Below are 17,443 nucleotides of genomic sequence, written 5' to 3'. Positions count from 1 at the left end.
TTTGTAAAAGAAAATGATACGCTTGAAAGCGTGGCTACCTCCAGTTACAGGGAAACTCTGGCGAAATTTTTCTAAAATCTAACACTTAGAATTATTTACAAGTGTTAGAACTATTTTTGATATAGTTTCAAAATATATTTCGCCATGACTTTATTTACTAAATAATCGGAGGTGGGATTTTCACAAAACCAAACGTGATAAATATATACTTAGTAAATATATTTTTCACCACACTGTTTATAATTATTTTGTGAAAATATATAAATATTATTTTTAGAGTAAAAATAATATTTACAAACGTTGACGAACCCAAAATAATACAAACGCTTACACGACAAACATATAAGTTACAAAGGTAATTACTATTACCACACGATTACTAAAACGTAACTTACGCATTATGCGGAAATATTTATGAACGCGCATTTTGTCAACGTATTATTTTGGAAAGTATTATATGAAGAAAGAAAATATAATATTTTTGAGAAAAATATTTATATTTTGGAATGAGAAGTAAAAATATATTAAGTGAGACTTAATATTATAAATTGATCGCACATGTATTAAATCCCCCATCCTTGGGAAGGAAAATTAATTACCAAGTATATACAAGGAACGATTGTCTAACTGTTTCCCGAAACTTAAACTATAAAGCTAAGGCACGGTCATCCGTCTAATAGAATTAGCACATGTAGGTCGTTGCACAGCTGTCGGTCATTTGGAGTACTTGGTATAGCGACGCACTGACTGTGAGTTCATGTCCCCCTTTTCTCTTAACTGCTTTCAGTTTTCTAAACTGCGGGGGTGAAATACATGTTACAATGATTATGAATACTTTATATATGGTATGGTAAGCGTAAGGAGGGTTACCTTTTAGATCATGTGAATGGGTAGGCGGAAACTTGAGGTCATTAATCCTCAGGGTAGGACCGAGGGGCAGGAGCGGTAGATCTATTTGGGTGTAGCGAGCCCAGTCCCAGGTCCAGCATAACGGACCTTGGGATGACTTTTTTCCCGACGCATAAATCTGCTAGGTTTGAGCCTTCCTACTTGCATTTCACACATATCAATGGCCTTGCAAACCGTTGGTGATCTCTTTTTCCTTATTGCTACATACCAGGATTTTTGATAAATACAAAGGTTTATTTACTCACTTTCGCATGAACTCGCTCAACATTATTGTTGATTTTTCAACTTACATGTATTTCAGGGAATTAAAGATCTGGCACGGTATGGCATGTTTTCCGCTGCATTAGTCACAAGGGTCATCCAGGGTTTGAGGAATGTGACTCTTTCCTGGACAAGTCACAGTCCTTGAATCATGTTAACGTAAAGTTTGAGTTTGTAATGTTTGAACAATTCTTGGTTGTTAGGGTGTTATCCCGTAAGATAATGTTTTGATATTTTTATTTTAATGGATGATCTTGCATAATTTTAATTCATATAGCTTGTTATGATTAAGCTATGGTATTAAGAAGTCACACCAAATTAACCACGCTTCCGCAAAGCCAGGGTGTGACAGAAATACTTATGGTCCGACCTTTATGATATACTTATGGTCCGAATTTTGTAACAAGAATCATAAGGTCCGAATTTTTATTAATGAAACAAGGAAGTCCGAACTTTATTGATGAAACAAGGAGTCCGGATTTTTTTTTTTCGGGAAACATGGAGTCCGAATTTTTATTAATTCATATGGTCCGACTTTTGTGTGTGAATGATTAAGTCCGAACTTGTTGAGGGTGTGTGGATTCGAGTTTTGTTTACTATGTAGGTCCGAAATTATGCTTTGAATGTAAGATCCGACCTTTGTGAAACAATGTAGGGTCCGAATTTTATGAGGAGTGTTGTCCGAATTTCAAGAGGTGGAGGGTAGTCTGAGTTTTATGATGTATATGGTCCGAATTTCTTAGATGAGATGCAAGGTCCGAATTTCCTAAGTAGTGGATGGTCTGACTTTTGTGATGATATGCATGGTCCGAACTTCATAAGAGATGCATGGTCTGAACTTTACAAGTAATGTAGAGTCTGAGTTTTGTTAATGCTATAAAGTCTGAGTTTGTTAACAGAATCAGGTTATATGTTGAATGAAAAACACTTATCCTCCTGCCACCACTGTATGTATATTACTGTATGTTAATGTATGTTACTGCATGATACTATTTGTTACTGGATGATACTGTATGTATAAACAATCTATGCCATGTCATTCTGTACACAATTATCACACGAATCACAGTTGGTTGGACATCAAGGATTTGTAAACCCTAATTGAACATAAACACTTACATCGAGTTTATGTGCAATGTACCTTAGGTCGTGTGTAACGGACCTAATCATTAACTAACACTAGAAGCAATAACATACCGAGCAAACCAAGGTGAGTTCACACTCTTACCAAGGCATGTGATTCCCGTGGTTGGGAATGGGATTGAAGGAATAGATTTGTACTTACACTGTTACTAGACTATCTACCATCGTCCTCGGATGCACAGGATACATACGTAAAACCTACGTATACTTGTACACATCACTGTCTTCAGGTTGCGAAGAACACTTACGTAAAACCTACGTAAACTTATACTCACTACTGCCTCGGGTTGTGTCAGGCACTTACGTAAAACCAACGTAAATCCCCGCGTACCACTGTCCTCGGTTTGTGAAGGACACTTACGTAAAACCTACGTAAACCTTGTACGTACTACTGTTCTCAGGTTAAGAAGAACACTTATGGTTACAAATAGTCTAGTGTATATGCAAACAAGGGAAGCCCCCACTAATAGAACATACTATCGGCCTAGTAGAGCCACACGTTACGAAACGAACTTACTTTTACGAACTTACTTTTACGAACTTACTTACTGTGAACTCGCTCAACTAGTTGTTTACTCTCTGTTACATGCCTTGCAGGTCGTTAGGTATACATGGAGCTTGCATGGGGAGGCGCGGTCGTTGTGAGCAAGGATCGTGAATGTTTTGATTAAACATTATGACATTACATACTTTATTTATGTTGGGCATTTACTCATATGCTTCCGCTAAACGTTGAATTTATACTTATGTTTTAAACACCTTTCATATGGATTGGTTTGGTTTAATTACATTTACTTTTACTAATTACATTGTTCTATATGATTGGTGGCTTGATCCTGGTCAGTCACGCTTCCAAGCGGTGGTACTCCGCATGTGGATTTTAGGGGTGTGACATATACCTCCTTCGAGTCACAACCTTCATCTACTTATGAGTCGCAATCATTCCAAGTCGCAACCACCAAGGTCCATTGTTCATCATCTGATTCTGACTAAAGGATATTTCGACATACACCAATCATCTCCACAGTTCTCCGAAACATCTTCATCATCATCTAAGTTTATCGTCACTTCATTCATCGTCTCATCTCCACCGTTCCGATATCCATCACAAGCAACCTTCTTCTCTGGTGACTCCAACTCTCCGGTGACCATCAACATCCACTTATCATCTTCCCTGTTTCTCTCCGTCACCGACCACCGTTCTCTCCGATCACCTCCGGTCTTCTTCTCCGATCACACTACGTCTCCAGCCAACCTTCTTTCACGTTATCACTTTGAGAGGTTGAATTAGGGTTTCGTGGTGTTTGATAATAGAGGTGTGAATTTCTGACACGACCCGAAAACCCGACACAAACTTAACACGAAATTCACGGGTTTAGGTTTAGCTTAAACGGGTTCAGGTTAGTTTCAGGTTGAACCCGCGAACCCGTTTAGGTTGACAGGTCGGGTTCGGGTCAACCTGGTCAGGTTGGCGGGTTGACCCATTTAACACATTTATACTATATTATATTTTTTTACAATATATAAATGTGATAAATTAAATGTGGTGTGTATTTTATGCCATGATTATAACTTAAAAAGCAAAATTAACATAGATTTTATAATTTAAATATGATATTATTATATACATTCGTGTTTTTTAAGTAAATTTTAATTTTAATTTATTAATTTCTGAAAAAAATAAAAAAAACCGGGTTGAACAGGTCGTGTGCGGGTCAACCCACGAAACTTCGGGTCGTGTTCAGGTTCATATGTATGATACGATTTTCGGGTTCTGGTCGGATTCTGGCTTGTGTAAAATTTTCGGGTTCGGATCGGGTTAAACCCGGCAACCCGTAAACACGACCCGTTTGGCACCCCTATTTGATAATACAAAATGATTAACGAAGAAGACAAACGTTATATTTCATTTGTCGTTTAAGATTCTTTAATAATAATAATAATTATTATAATATTAAAATTATTATATAATTATTAAACAATCATTACATAATTTATGTTAATCATTAATAATAATAATAATAATAATAATAATAATAATAATAATAATAATAATAATAATAATAATAATAATAATAATTGTTTGATAGGGTTAGGATATAATAGAAAGTTTTTTGGTTTGGAAGGCTAGGATATAATAGTAATCTTGACCATCAATTGATTTAATCAATGACTAAGATTAAATGAGTTAAATTAAAGGGAAGAAAAGAGGCGCGTGAGTTTATGTAAGGACATTGTAGTCAATCCAGGACAATAGTTTCTCTTTCCTCAAATTCCCCCACATTTTTTAAACGTTAGTAACTTTTTCATACCACATAATTTTTATAAAAATTGCACTAAAAAATGAACGTTTTTTATCTTTAAAACGAGTATACTATTGCTATATTTTCGAAATTCTTTTTCAAAACCAAGTTGCGTAAAACGCAATGGAAAAAAACTTAGTTGCGTATAACGCAATGGATTGAAAACACATAAAGATGTGTTTTACCTAAAATGCAATGCACCAAAAACAAAAAAAAAATGTCTTATTTCTAAAACGCAATGGCCAGAAAACACAAAAAATGTCTTATTTCTAAACCGCAATGACCTAAAACACAAAAGAAAGTGTACTTTCTAAAACGCAATGGACTGAAAACACATAAAAATGTGTTTTACCCAAAATGCAATGCACCTAAAACAAAAAGAAATGTCTTATTTCTAAAACGCAATGGGCAGAAAACACTTAAAAATGTCTTTTTTTCTAAAACGCAATGGATGTTTGACCTAAAACGCAATGCACAAAAAACACAAAGAAATGTCTTATTTCTAAAACGCAATGGACATAAAACACTTAAGAATGTCTTATTTCTAAAACGGAATGGCCTAAAAAAACAAAAGAAAGTGTTCTCTCTATAACGCAATGGAATGGAAACGCCTAAAATTTGTTTTACCTCTAACGCAATGACTAAAAACACTTCAAAAATGTGTTTTTCTAAAATGCAATGGCCAGAAAACACATAAAAATGCCTTAGTTCGAAAACGCAATGGCCTAAAAACACCAAAGAAAGTGTTCTCTCTAAAACGCATCGAACCCGATTATGTTTTGTCTGTCTTTGAAAGCAGTTTTCCAGAGGCAATTTACAGGAAATTAAATTTTCTGATGCAGTTTTATTAAAGCAATTTAATCGAATACAGTATGTTTTTTCTGTCTACGAATGTTGCTCGACCCCAGCCAGGGGCTCTGCCCCTTGGACCCTGCTACTAGGGGCATTGCCCCCGGACTCCTGCCATGATCGTAAAACGCAATGACTGAATTCAAAAACCTGGATCGTAAAAATACAATTAAAAAATTTCTTACATAGATCGAAGCTGATTTCTTGAGATTTCTTCACCGATTGACCAAATTTGAATGTTAGAAACACTTATCAGCGATCGATTCAAACGGATCGAGTGATTTGCTTCAAAATCACATGGAAAAAATGAGATATTGTATGAGATTAAACTGGGTTTCTTCAAAAAAAAGTTGAAGAACACGTTGATTAGGTGTTTGAATCATTGATTGCTTATGAAAATCGCACTATAATGTAGTGATTATTGAGATAGAAAGTTAAGAGAAGGTTGAAGATGGTGGGTTTTGAAAATGATGGGTTTTGAAGTTACTGGGGAGAAGAAGGAAGAAGATTGGGTACGACTGACTAAAATACCCTTCCTCTTTATTTTAAATCCTATTGCTTCCTATCCTTCCTAGGCAAAATAAACTTCCTATTTGATCCTCTATCTTGTTTAATAATAATAGCTTATATTATATATTTTAATTAATTAAAAAATTTTAAAAATATATATAATAATAAAAAAACAGTTTGTTTTGTTTGTGATAACGGTTTTGGCAGGTTTTGAGGCGCGTTTCAGAAAGCAGGTTCATTCGATCGGGTGCAAAGTATTTGAGTGAGCGAGTGCACAGGTTCTCGTTTTGGCTGGTATTTTGAGGAGAAGAATAAAAGTGTCAACCACCCACTGACATTATGGCATTCATGCTTAACAAACCCTTGGCTAAGTCTCAAGGAATTACTGCTCAAGATATAATTTCTGTCTTTTGTACTCCTAAATGTATATGTAGATTTGAGGCATACCGGTTACACAACGTTGACTTGATCCAAGATTATAACGACATAAAAAGACAAAATTTTACTTTAGTAAAAAATGAAAAGCTTTATAAAGAAAAAATTGAAGTTCAAAAGAAAGATATCGCAAAATTGAAAGAGGATCTCATCGTTAAAAGCTGTAACCATAAATATAATAAAGGGATCATGGATAATTTGATCAAAGAGCTAGAAGCGATCAAGTTAAAATGTCAAATAAATGAAATCAATATCAAACATATGAAACTTCTAGCACACTGGTCAGAGACATATGTGACATTCAATTAGAGAATAAGAACAACAAAGGGTGTGGTTTGGGTTATAATAATGCGCCTCCACCATTTAACCACAACTATACCTACGTGCCTTATACAGTGGAGGAGTCCATAACAGCCGATACTATGACTTACGGTCCAAAAATTGATGAGATATCTATAAAAAATGAGACCGTTGAAGAACGAACAGATCAGCCAATCACATTTATTTCTCCGTCTATACATGATACTAATGCTTCGTCTTCCCTTGTAGATGAAGTAACAGTTAAAGATGTAGTTGGAAATGAACAAGCATCAAATTCTGATTTCTCTAATGTGTGGGACATTTCTAGCTCGTTTTTTAGCTTTGTGATTAATTCTAGGTGTGATGGTTTGGGCGAAAACGTTGATGCTTGTGTAACTGAGACTGAATCAGCAAATGGAATGAATAGCCAGCTGAACCATGTGATTCCAAATACGAATCACCTGAAGTTGCTGATTCTGAGAAATTGGAATCAGTTGATTCTAGTGAATTCAGCTCAAGGGTGTCATATGCAGAACCATCTTGTGCTAATAATTCTTCCAATGATTCTGCTGAAGTTTCTGGCATTTCATCCGACAAACCAGAACTCTCCGATTCTATCAAAGCTGATGACATGAAGGATGAAGAGAAGACTAACGTGAACAAGGCTCCAAGTATGCAAGATGAACAATCTGAACCTTCTAGTAGTGATGAAAAGGTTCAGATCAAGCAACATGAGCTAAAACGAACAGGTAAACGACGCGGTGTCACACCCCGATATTTCCACGGATTACCAGTGGGCCCGGTGGGGAGTATCGTGACGTAGATGATATCATCATAGTCAAACAACACAATTTAATGCACAGCGGAAGCAAAAGATAAATATATTACAAACCGAATGAGAATATGAAAGTATTACAAATGGTATGTAGAGGATCCACAGGCGGATCAAAATAAAAGAAAACTGTTCAACAGACTTTAGGCATCTGGAACTTGCAAGATTCCCTATTAACGCCCTGAGCTCCCAGCCAATTACGTACAGTACCTATCACTTAACCTTTTTTGGAAAATACGTCAGTTTACACTAGTAAATACAATTAACTGACTCATTTTGAAAATATTTAAGAAAATGGATTTAAATGCACAAGGCACAAATATCTTTTTATAACTTGGGACAATTATATAAAAATAATCTTGTATACAGATTTACATGTTCGTTATACATTTAGGGCTCGATGTTAGAAACCGAGTTAAGATTAACAGACACACCACAAGTATAGGCCCACAAGAGAGTGAGATATTGTTTCCCTTATGCAACTGTCAGGTGTATGCCTACACCCCGTGCATAAGACATGGCCATTTTTATTTTATAATGATGCCAAGGATATCCGGGACATGGTCATTAACCCCCAAAGGCCTTTATTTCAAACAAGACAGATTAAAACGGGTTACCTCAATAATTTAACCACAATCTGATTAAACATTCAATACCCGACCAAGCGGTATTATTATAATATTGTATCCCAAGCCCGTATAGGGAAAATGGGTTAAAAGTATTTACCTGAGCTTAAAATGCAATTTATACTCAGCCGTATATCCTAATCAGCAAGCACAAGCACCTCTATTGGGCTCTTAATCTGTAATGAAGGTTTTATTAACCTATTAGATTCCTAACGGGTCTTATTTAAGTCGTAACTTAGACCTGTTAGTTTTATGGAAATGTTTACGGTTCAAAACGCATGATTAAGCGAATACTGGAATAGAATGTGATTTAGACCCGACAAGTTTGGAGACTTGTATAACATGGGTAAACTAAACACATTCTGGATTTTGAGCCAAAAATAATAAGGTTTGACCCGTTTCAGTCAATTTATGCAAACTAGTTACATAAACCGACCCGAACACGAAATATGCGTAACGGGTAATCATAAGAGTCATATACAGGTTTCCTAAGTTAATATGCCCTAAATATGTTGTGATATCAATAGGATACCTTCAATTATGCCCAAAACGAATTTAAACTCAAACTATGCCCCATAGGAGTGTTTTGGTCATTTTAAAGGTTATAAAAGAGTATATATATTAATTTGAGGTTTAGGTCTGATATAATCAGTAAAAATACTTAATTAAATAAGTTATATCAGTATGGTATTGCACATATGTGAAATTTGCCATTTATAACCAAACTATGCACCGAAGGGCATTTTGGTAATTTCACATAAACTTAAAAAGATCAAAATTAGAATTCTGAGTTTAAAACTTTTGCTTACTGTTAGAATATAAAAATTTACTAAAAATATCAGTAGGTATAAAGTTTCATATACCAAATAGTTTTAACTTATACTATGCGTTAAGAACGCGTAAAAAGACGGTTTTAAGCGATTTCCGGGTTTTATAAGAAACTCTTATCATTCCAGAAGGCTTAAAATATTTTATTTATCATATAGGATCAGTAGAAAAAGGTTTGGTATCAAAATAATTTGTAAAACTCATTTTATAGGCCAAAAGGGCAAAACCGACAATTACCGAATCAAAGCTAGAACCCTATGTTATGCCCAGCCTAAAAATAAATAAAAATCTTTAAAAATCCCAAAATATTATTTTACATCATTGGGTAAAAATTTTGGTATCAAAATTTGGGTTTAGATAGGCTATACGCTAATTATGCCGTTTAATTAATAAAAAAGCTTTTCATTGACGCTAACGAGCATAACTCCTAATCTAGACCTCAAGCTGATGTCAAATTTTAGGGACAAGCTTATAATTCAGTAATAAAGGTTTCTATCCTCTCACATTTTCAAAAATCTTGTTTTAAGGTCAAAAGGGCATAACGGTTAACAATTTGGCATATAACGGAAACATGTAAATGAATAGAATAACTAAGGATCCAAGTTGTATAACCTCAGAGGGTTATACTAACCTATAACATGGTCCTAAAGGAATCCTAAGGCATATCTAAACTAAGCTAAATCGGGTCAGAACTGAAAATCAAAGCTAAAGTCTACTTTTGCGACTTTCGGTTCCGAACTGAGCCTATACTCAAAATCGTCGGGTTGAACATGCTTAAACATGTTCTTATATTAATTACCAAGTTATTTAAGTATTTAAACATGCTCCATAACTACAGTATCATTAGTTATGAATTTATTTGTAAAAACTGACTCGTTTGACTTTTTATTAAGAAGTTTGACCCGACAATTGACTGAGTAAACGTGGTAATTAGTAGGTGCCCTTTTGAGGGTTTAACACTCACCTAATTACGGTCACGTAGCCATGTTCGTTGTGAACAATGGCTCAACCGTTTAAAAGTCAAAGTGTTTATCGCAAACGCTTGACTTTTCGGCTATAAACGCTAAATAATTTAAAACCAAGCACCAAAAGACACTTACAAGAGGTCCTATGGACCGAAGGAGGTTCTCAAGAAGCTCAAGATCCTCCAAGAATTCAGAGAACAAGTAGAAAGGAATGAAGGTGCAAATGAAACCAAAATCAATGGGATATTTATAGGATTTAGAGGACCGTTAGGATCGTTCCTCGATAAACATGATCAAATCTGGATCGTACACATCCTACCCATTGTTTTCCAATACTATGGGTGCCAATAATGGCCCATGGAATTGATATATGAGAGTATGGAAACCATTTTCAGCAAAACCAACAGTTGGAACCTGTTTTCTGCAGCAGTACATGTCACGCGGCCCGTGTAGGAGACACCAGGAGCTCTACGCGGCCCGCCTAAGCTCCTGGTTCAGCCCACAGTTAGACAGATTTACATATTAAGTCTATGTCTTCATATAATTGCCATTATGACACGTTTAAGGTCCGTTAACATAGGGGACATGAAACATGCTCAAAAACATGTCGGATGTCGGTTTGTTTGGCCGTACGGTCACGTTGTTCGTCTAATTACGACGAAACATGAACGGACGCGAAAAACGATCCAAACTACGCGACGAATGGAATTTTATCAAGCCAAACACTAAAATAAAATATTTTAGTGCTTACATAAATGTTTGGAGGTCCGGATATATTTAGAATGTGAGATATGCGCTAAAATGCAAACTTGTGCACTTTTTGACACTTTTCGTCCCTGCTTGACTTAAAAGTTTATTTTTGCGCACCAAACACCTCTAGGCCTATATCTAAGCTATATAAAGGATAATTAGGGCATGTTTAACTCATGGTCATATTCCGGAAGGTCCGATAACATACGAATCGACATACTTTTGCAGTTTGACACAAATAGTCCTTTAATCGCACAAAGTAGCATGAAATGTCGTTTAATGATATCCAAGACTTCCATGGCCCATAATGAGTATTCCCAAGCATGAGTTTAGATATTGCTATGCTCTCGTTTGCTTAAATGTGTTAGTGCATGCATTTGTCGACTTCGTCTTGTATCGAGTCTTGTACTAGATAGGTTAGATCAGGGGACGTTTTACGAGAAAATAGGAGGGTTTAGGCAAAGTTGAAGTGATTCCGCATAAATGTAATATGTGGAGATTTCTCTTGACCGGTGATTCCGCTTTGGCATGTCCAAGCGGAATCAGAACACTATATATAGGTCTTAGATGTGTTGGAGCGAAATCAGTTAGAACAGATTCTGAATTCCATACCAAGGTGCTGCCGGTGTGAAGACTTATTGTAATTGCTGTTATTTCAATCAAATCAATGTTTAAAGTGAAGATAAAGCTGTTTCTAAGTCAGTTTCTTGTTTTCCGCACCTGAAACTAATCAAAACTCCTCTAAACGACTCATTCTGGTCAACTACATGATCCTACAAGTGGTATCAGAGCTCAGGAGGAGGAATTCTGCAGATTACAACCTGATTTCATTGAGATTTCTTACTTCTACACCTTCTTTCTTAAATAGAACAAGATTTAACGGTCAAAACCTGATAAATTTTTCACAGACTGTGTAAAAATGCATATTAACAAATCCTTGAAAGTTTGAGACCAAAATTCGAAGTAAAAATGCATATTAATAAAAATGGGCCTTCGAAGTGATTTCGCTTAAACGAACAATTGTAGTTCCGCTCGAGTTTACATATTCCGCTTGAAGAGTTTCAAGCGAAATCTGTTATTTCGCTTGAATTTGTGTTGATTCCGCTCCAAATCAGTGATTTCGCTTCATATTGTTCCAGATCATATTCCGCTTGAAAGTTTACTTGTGATTCCGCTCTAACAAGGCATTCCTCTTGAAGTGGTAATTTGGGATTTCGTTTGAAAGGGCAGATTGTTATTCCGCTTGAAACAGTTGCTTGCTTAATCCGCTTGAACTTAACTGGTTTTTGTAGAATTGATTACTGAAATATGGATAACGATTTCTACAACGCATTTGCTACTACGTCTACTCCGGCTGTCATTGCTCAAAACAAGAATTTAGAAAACGAAACGGGAACTACCCAAAAACCCCCGAAGCTAATGTGTATTGAGGAGTATTATGGATGGAAAGATTGATTCGAAAACTGGGTACAAGCTAATCATCTGAGATCATGGGAGTGTATTTTAAAAAGATATGTTCTACCTCGTGCTGAACTGTAAACTGAAAAAGAAATCTCAGAGTTCAATGACAAAGAGCGAGAAATGTATAGAGCTGAAAAAATGATGACCAGTCTACTTCAGCAAGCTATTAAAGAAGACATCTTTATCTTGCTTCAGCACGACAAAACTTCAAAATCAATTTGGGATGCTCTTAGAGTTAAGTTTGAAGGTAGCGAAAATATGATCAAGAGTAAAAAGGCATTGCTCAAGAAAGAGTTTTATCTTTTCTCTAGTCTGCCCCGGGAGGATACAAAGAAGCAAATTGAACGATACTGCCACTTAGTGCGATCTATGTCGATGTTGAGCATTACAAAAGATCGTGAAGAATGGGTAGACAAGTTAGCTGATGCGTTACCTCAGAAAGAATGGGGTACTTACTTGATGATTCTAAAGAACACTGGGGTCTATGATGGTTTAACAATTTCTCAATTCATCGAGAAAATTGAAAGTCAAGATTTGGACCAGCAAAAGATCGCGAGGATGAACAGTCCAAGTGGTCAACAAGATGTAAAGATGTATTACAAAGGCAGTGTTCCAGAGGTTGAAAGAAGCCCGGAAATACAAACTGCGTTTAATGCTGGAGACTCTACTGAAAATGTTGATCAAAGTTCTAAAAGCAGTAGTGGTTTTTCTAAATACCCAAGTGTCAATCCAAAGAGCTCAACTTCAAGTTTCAGTTCTTAGAGTACAAAAAGTGGAAATGGTTATGTGATACAATGCAACATTGCTTTAAATCTTCCTGATGGTCAAAGTTTCTCTGAAGAAGTTGCGAAAGATCACATGGCATTACTTGATTCTGTGTTACTATCTTATGAAGGTTTGGTTGCAGGGCGGATCGTGAATCCTATGCTAACAAAAGAGGATTACGATTAGATAGACGCTGAAGAGATGGAACTCATGGACATCAAATGTCTAGCTAGTGTCCTTAGAAGAGCTGAGAAATTCAAGCTGATTACTGGGAGAAATGACTTTCTTGATGCACATGTGTCCACTTTAGGTTTTGATAAATCTAAAGTTACTTGTTTTTGATGTAGGGAGAAAGGTCATTTCAAGAGGGAATGCAAGAACAGAGAGGCAAGTGATGAAAAGAATCCGTTCGGAAAAGATGACTGCAACGGAAAAGCCATTTATCAGCAAGTTGGTCAGCAACAACATCAAGAACCACAAGTGGCTCATGGTAGAAAAGTGATCGAGGATTCAAAGAGAGCATGTTTGGTGGATTATAACTGGAACAAATACATATCACAAGATAGTAAAGCATGTTTAATCAATCAGGATGATGAAAGGTTAACTGATGGTTTTAGCTGGGATATGTTTGTAGATGAAAAAGGAGAATTTAAGCGTTCATTGCTAAGATTGTGAAAGAACCAGATATGTTTACCACATGGATGAAATCTATTGGTGAAATTGTGAAGAATGTCGAAGTGGAGTCTGTTTCATCTAATGAAAGCTAACAGATTTCACATGAATGTTTACAAAATGATGAAAGTTCAGAAAAAGAAGCTGTTTTTTATCAAACACCATATGATTCTGGTTCTTCTTATGATAATTCTGAAAAATCAATTGAGTTTGATCAGTCACCAACTGATGACAACAGGGATGATGAGGAAGTAAAACATATTAATATTGCAAAATCTCATCTCTCTCCGGAAAGTTTTCATTTTTATGTTGCAGATTGCCTAGAAAAGCTGAAGGAGAAACGAGCTGCAAAAGAGCAAACACAAATGAAGTCTGAGAGTGTTGATAAAAAACACGAGAATGAACAAAAGGAAGAAGTTAAAAGTGTTGCTGAGGAGATTGCTGAACCAGAAAAGGTGACTGAAGCAGAAAATTTGGTTGAAGTGGGGAAAACAATCGAAGTTGAAAAGATTGTGGAAGTTATCAAGCCTTGCACTAAGTATTTGGAACCTTGCAAGGAATGTGCAGCTAAAGATGAAAAGCTGACTGAGTATGGGGAAAAAAGAGTAGTTGCTGTTTAATCTCAACAATCTGAAAGAATCTTATGACGTTTTGAATAGAATAGTTACTGGTCTTCAAAAGAGAAATTCTAAACGAGAAGATGCTTTGACAATGATGAATTTTGTGATGATGTCGAAGTAGAAAGCTATCAATTTCTACATCGAAGAGAGTGCGAAGTCGAAGCAAGAGTTGGAGACAGAGAAGATTGAGAATGAGAGAATCAGACGTTTATTACAAAGTTATTCTAGTTCTGATTATCTTCTTAATCGAATTTATCCAACTGTTGCAGGTTTCGAAGCCTTCCAGGATGACAAGCCAAAGAAGAAAGATACTGGTAAGAAACTGATTGTTAGCTATAACAAGTGTCCGCCTCCGATCTGGGAAGGTTATTCTCCTAGAAAACCAAATGAGGAGCAACTCGAAAAAGCAGTCAATATAAAGTTAAAAACTAATACAACTGATGAATTACCAGAAAACATTGACGTCACTTTCACATCATCTGACACTGATCATGAGTCTGAGTTAATCAAAAAGGTGGTCGATCAGGTTTTGGATACTGATGAGGAGTCTGAGTCAAAGTCTTAGTCTGATTCTGGAGGTTTAAGTTCGTTAGTCGAAGTAAAAAATCATCGGTTAAAAAGGCTTACAGTAAAGAGTTTTTGTTATAAAAATCAAATTTCAATGATGAAACATTCGAAGTAGCATATACTTTGAATGATTCGGACAAATTATATTCTGACAAAGAGTTTCCAATAAGAAGTGTTAGATTTGAAATGATCAAAAAGGTTTTCAAAATGACAGAAATTAATTAATATTTCTTAAATAAAAGATTTAAATCTTACTGAAAAACCTAAAAAAATACACTTCAAGAGTTCAACAACGGTTAAACAAGAAAAAAAGTTACAATTCTGGTTCTGGTTTTCAAAAGAAACCAAACCATAATGGTAATTTCAAAAAGAAAGGTTTAGGTTTTATTCCACCAGAAAATTATAAAAATGAGAAAAATTCTAAAACAAAAATAGAATTTGTTTCAGGTGGAAGTGCTGAAGAAGAACAGAAGAAACCTTTCTGGAGACAATCAAACCAGGAGTTTCTGGCTGAAAAGAAAAGGAAAGGAACTAGAGTGTTTCATCCAAAAGAGACTTGAACTTGTTTCAAATGCAATGAAGCTAGTCACATTGCATGGAATTGTCCGAAAAATACCAAAACAAAACAGGGAGTTTCTGAAAAACTTAAAGGAAAAGTTGTTGATGTTGAACCACCAACTGAGAAATTCAAAATTTTTGAAAACACTACTTATGAAGTTGGTGAGTCTTTAAAGAAAAATTTTTACAAAAAGAAAGCAAAAGACAACCAAGTGTGGGTTCTTAAGAAGGTTGATGAGAATGTCGGCGATGATTCTGGTTCCACAAATCCAGAAGAGCCATAGGTTGAGGTGAAAGAAAAACCTTCAGTGAATGATGATGAGTTTCCATCACTGAAGATTGAGAAAGTTAAACAGAAAATTGGTAAGGTTAAGATCTCGTATCAGTTTTACTCCGAGAAGAATGAGTTTGATGTCGAGAAAACATTCAATGGTAATATTAAGAAAATTTTTGGGAAAATGGTCGAGGGAAAGGCCAAAGGGGTTAAAGATTTTTACGCAACAAAGAAGGCTACTTATAACCCGACTGAACAAGAGCTAAAAGAGCTAAAAAGACCCAAGGTTGGTCAGACTTGGGTGGAAATTCTTTTCCCTTGAAAAATCTGACTTGCCGAAGATCCCAAGTTTGTAATCGTGGATCAGGAATCGGCATCATTCTTGTAAAAAATTGATTATTGTGTAAGATTTAAAAAATGTTGAAATTTTTACAGGTGCATGACTATGCCGGAGCTTCCAGGTAGGTATGTATGAAGCAAGAATCGGCATCCTAGTTGGTAAAATGATTTAGTGTAGATGCTTTATTCCTACACTTGATACAGGTATTTGTGTTTTTACAACTGGTACAGAGGTTTGCATGTGCATACTTGCAAGTGGTAAATCAGGGACATTTAGTTGTACCTGTATTTCCTACAACTGGTACATAGTTTTGTTCTTACAAGTGGTTCAAAGGATTCGTCAAGGTCATTAATTTGAACTTGGTAAAATCTTAATACAAGTGATTGATGAACGATGAGATGAAATGACCCCTAACCTACATGTGGTAAAACAAACTTATTTTCCGGAAAAATCATTTTGATTAAAACAAACTTAAGTGTTTTGAAATCTAAATGAGAAAATAGTTTGTTAAAAGGGGGGGTTCGGATTGTTTATGCCTAGTGGATGGAGAATTGAAGCAATTCGATATTAGTTGTCATGTTACTTGTTTTAGTTTGTTTTACAAAATTTGTTTTTACAAAGTGGGTCAAGAGCTCAGTTTGTTTTAAAATTTCTTTAAATGTGTTTGCATTTTAGGGGGAGTAGAAAATTTCAGAAAATCCAAAAACATTAGAAAATTTGAGAAAGCCAAAAACATGATAAAATCAAAATTGAGTTTTGTTGTGAAAAAGAGGAAATGATAGTACATCAGTGGACTGTCACAACATGCTAAAGAAATGGAAAGTATAAATGTGATAAACTATCTCACTACGGATATGCCAATAGGTTTTTGCACATTTAGTAGATTGTGACGAGATATAAACCTAAATTTTAAACTTGCTTATTTTTTGGATAACAACTTCTTAGATATATGGGTAACCCCTGAAATCTTGTTTGAAGGTCCTTCTTTCTGAGATACTAGGTCTTTATGCTCAGTGAGTGATATCTGGGGTATTATTCCAGGACTTCTGCTGAATGGAAATTCTGACCTAGTCCCCGTATAATACTTTCTGCAAATGCTTGAAACATTGCACCACCCTAAGCATAAAAAATGATGAAACATTGCAAAATGATAACCGTGTGCTGTTGAGGAAAAGATCCTTTAAAAGGGACACACCAAAAGTCGAGCCGTCATCTCACTGCTGAACGAAAGTTCTGACCTGAGCTCTCACGGTTTCGCATCTTACCACTTACATATATCATCTGTGGTATACTCACCTGTAAGACTGAATATTGGGATCTGGATACGGGAGTATATTTAAGTAGTGGGACACGCGACTAAGTTTAAGTGCTTAAGACATTAATTTCGTATCTCGAAACATTTGAACTATGTGTGAAAATTTAAGTGGACCGATATACTGACAATCTAGGTGAATTGGTTAGAACTTAAAATGAAA

This window comes from Helianthus annuus, chromosome 17 (genome assembly GCF_002127325.2).
Source record: "Helianthus annuus cultivar XRQ/B chromosome 17, HanXRQr2.0-SUNRISE, whole genome shotgun sequence".
In the NCBI taxonomy this organism is placed as follows: domain Eukaryota; kingdom Viridiplantae; phylum Streptophyta; class Magnoliopsida; order Asterales; family Asteraceae; genus Helianthus; species Helianthus annuus.
Note: the sequence above shows the minus strand (reverse complement) of the source record.